The following is a 3,774-nucleotide window of genomic DNA, read 5'->3' as shown; positions in this document are numbered from 1 at the left end:
GGGGGGGGGCAGAATCGAGGGTTACGGGGAGAAGGCAGGAGAGTGGGGTTGAGAAACATATCGGCCGCAATCGAATGGTGAGCAGAAGGTTGTGGGGGGTGGAGGGACCTGATGGAGGTAAGATTATGATGGGTAGGGACAGGGTGGATATGCTTTTCCCCTTAGTCAAAGGGTCAATAATGAGGGAGATATCATTTTAAGGTGAAAGGCAGGAGGTTCAGAGGGGAATGTGAGGATAGTTTAGAGTCACAGAGCATGGAAACAGACCCTTTGGCCCAACTTGTCCATGCTGACCAGGTTTCTTGAACTGAACTAAGTCCCATTTGTCTGCGTTTGGCCCATATCCCACTAAACCTTTCCTAAGGTAAATCAGAGCAGGACTTACACACTTAACGGTGAGGTCCTGGGGAGTGTTGCTGAACAGAGAGACCTTGGGGGGAGCAGGAACGTGGTTCCTCAAAAGCGGGGGTCACAGGTAGACAGGGCAGTGAAGAAGGTATTTGGTACGCTTGCCTTTATTGGTCAGTGCGTTGAGTACAGGAATTGGGAGGGTCATGTTGGGGGCTGTACAGGACGTTGGTTAGGGCCGCTTTAGGATTACTGCGTTCAATGCCGATCTCCCCGCTGTAGGAAGGACGTTGTGAAACTTGAAAGGGGTTCGGAAAAGAATGTTGGAGGGTTGGAGTGACAGGGAGAGGCTGGAGGCTATTTTCCCTGGAGCGTCCGAGGCTGAGGGGGTGACCTTATAGAGGTTTATAAAATGATGAGGAGCATGGATAGGGTGAATAGCCAAGGTCTTTACGCCCCAGGGTGGGGGAGTCCGAAACTAGAGGGGCGTAGGTTTAAGGTGAGAGGGGAAAGATTTAAAAGGGACTGGAGGGGCAAGTTTTTCATGCAGATGGTGGTGTGTGTATGGAGCCATACAACATGAAAACATACCCTTCGACTCAAATAGTCCATTGCCAACCATAATCCCAAACTAAACTAGTCCCACCTGCCTGCTCTTGGTCCATTATCCCTCCAAACATTTCTTACTCATATACCAATCCAAATGTCTTTTAAACGTTGTAACTGTGCCCACATCCACCACTTCCTCAGGAAGTTCACTTCATGCATGAACCACCCTCTGCGTAAAAATAATCCCCCCTCGTGTCTTTCTTTAAAATCTTTCTCCTCTCAACTTAAATAAAAAAATGTGCCTCCTGATCGAGACTATCCTCCACCCTGGTGGAAAAGACCTTAGCTATTCACCTTATTTGTACCCCTCATGATTTTATAAACCTCTTTGAGGTCCCTCCTCAATCTCCTACGCTCCAGTGAAAAAAGTCTCAGAGCGCTCCCTTTCAAACTCAAACCCTCTATTCCTGGCAAGGTCAGAAATCACGCCACACCAGGTTGTGGCCCAACAGGTTTATTTGAAAGCACAAACTTTCAGAGCCTTCTTCGGGTGTTAGTGAAGAGAGGTATAGTATCAGACACAGAATTTATAAACGAAACACCAAAGGTTCACACCATCCATATACTAAACAAACCTAAGATGCTGTTAAACCTTTAATCAGGAGGTTTCTTTACTTGTAAATTCTGTGTCTGATACTATACCTCTCTCACTAAGAAGGACTGAGGCTCTGCAAGTTCGTGTTTCCAAATAAACCTGTCAGACTATAACCTGTGATTTCTGACTTTGTCCAAGACCGGCCCCTCCCCATCACGTCCACACCCAGCAACATCCTCATAAATCTCTCCCCGAACATGGTGCTCAGGTACGAGTGGTGTACCACAAGGATCTGTCCTGGGTCCTCGTCTATTTGTGACTTTTGTAAATGATTTGGATGTAGGAATGGAAGGGTGGATTAGTAAGTTCGCAGACGATATGAAGGTGGGTCGAGTTGTCAGTAGTGCGGAGGGCTGTTCTAGGTTACAAAGGGACATTGATAGGATGCAGAGCTGGGCTGAGAAGTGGCAGATGGAGTTTAACCCTGAAAAGTGTGAGGTGATTCGTTTTGGAAGGACAAACTTGAAAGCAGAATACAGGGTTAATGGAAAGATTCTTGGCAATGTGGAGGAGCAGAGGGATCTTGGGGTTCATGTCCACAGTTCCCTGAAAGCTGCCACCCAGGTGGATAGAGCTGTTAAGAAGGCGTATGGTGTGTTAACTTTCATTAATAGAGGGATTGAGTTCAAGAGCCGTGAAGTTATGTTCCAGCTATACAAAAGCCTGGTTCGGCCACATCTGGAGTATTGTGTCTAGTTCTGGTCGCCTCATTACAGGAAAGATGTGGAAGCGTTGGAAAAGGTGCAGAGGAGATTTACCAGGATGTTGCCTGGAATGGAAGGAAGGTCTTACGAGGAAAGGTTGAGAGAGCTAGGGTTTTTCTCTTTAGAACGACGAAGGATGAGAGGCATATGGATGATAGTATAAGGTAGGGGTGGAGGTTAGATAGACCTTAGATTTAGGGTAAAAGTTCGGCACAACATCGTGGGCCGAAGGGCCTGTACTGTGCTGTACTGTTCTATGTTCTATGAACCCCCTCCAGCTTTAATAACGTCCTTCCTGTAACTGGGTGGGGGGAACCAGAACTGGGCACGCAGTTGCTCCAGAAGATGCCTCACCAACGTCCCTGTACGACCTCAATGTGACGTTTTCGCTCCCCCCCCGACTCCTTACACCCCACCCCCGCAAAGGGCCTGAATGATGGTGCCAAATGCCTTCTTCACTGCCCTGCCTACCTGGGACGCTAACGTCAAAGGATTATGTCCCTGAACCTGGAACGAGCTGCCAGAGGAAGTGCTGGAGGCGGGTACAATGACATATAAAAGACATTCAGAGAGGTACACGACCAGATTGAGGGACCACACGGGGCCAAACGCAGGCAAACGGGGACGAGTTCAGCTTGGGAAACATAGCCAGCATGGGCGAGTTGGGCCGAAGGGCCCCAAGACGGTTTCCATGCTGCTTGGCTGGATTGCACAGCCCCCGGACCTCCCTCCCCTTTCTCATTCCCTTCCGTCCTGGTTTCCCATGGGCCGGGCCGAAGGAAGTGGTGGGGGAGGGGGGGGAAGAGTTATTCTTGCGTGGCGTCGGCGAAAGCCGGGGCCGGCAGCAGCAGGGCGATGCTCACTGTCCGTGCCCCCACCCTTGGGACAGACCCCGTTCTATCGCTGCGCCTACAGGAAGCAGCAAGGGCAGGAGAGAGCGTCTCCGAGCGCAGTCTCCCACTGAGGGTAAACTGCACAGCGTAAGGTCGATCGCTAACGCACGGGGATTGGGGTGGGGTCGCGGTGGGGGGGAACTTGTCGCCAGGCAGTCACATGTTGTGTGTGTGTGTGTCTGTGTGTGCATGTCTGTGTGTGCACATGTGTTTGTACACATTGTGTGTGTGTCTTTGTGCACACGTGTGTCTGTGCACATTGTGTGCGTGTCTGTGCATGTTGTGTGTGCGCGCGCGCACATGTGTATACGTTGTGTGTGCGCACATTGTGTGTGTGTGTGTGCGCACGTGTGTGCGTTTGTGCACGTGTATCTGTGCGCATTGTGTGCATCTGTGTGTGCACACGTGTCTGTGCATGCTGTGTGTGTGTGTGTGTCTCTCTGTGTGTGTGCATGTGTGAGTGAGTGAATCTGTGTGCCTGTCTGTGTATACCTGTGTATCTATGTGTATGTCTGTCTCTGCGTGTGTGAGTGTGTGTATGAAAATGTGTGTGTGCATGTGACCGTGCATGTTGTGTGTGTCTGTGCATGATGGTGAGTGAGTGAATCTGTGTGCCTGTCTCTGT

The sequence above is a fragment of the Rhincodon typus genome, chromosome 44 (assembly GCF_021869965.1).
Source record: "Rhincodon typus isolate 14 chromosome 44, sRhiTyp1.1, whole genome shotgun sequence".
Taxonomy (NCBI): Eukaryota; Metazoa; Chordata; class Chondrichthyes; order Orectolobiformes; family Rhincodontidae; genus Rhincodon; species Rhincodon typus.
Note: the sequence above shows the minus strand (reverse complement) of the source record.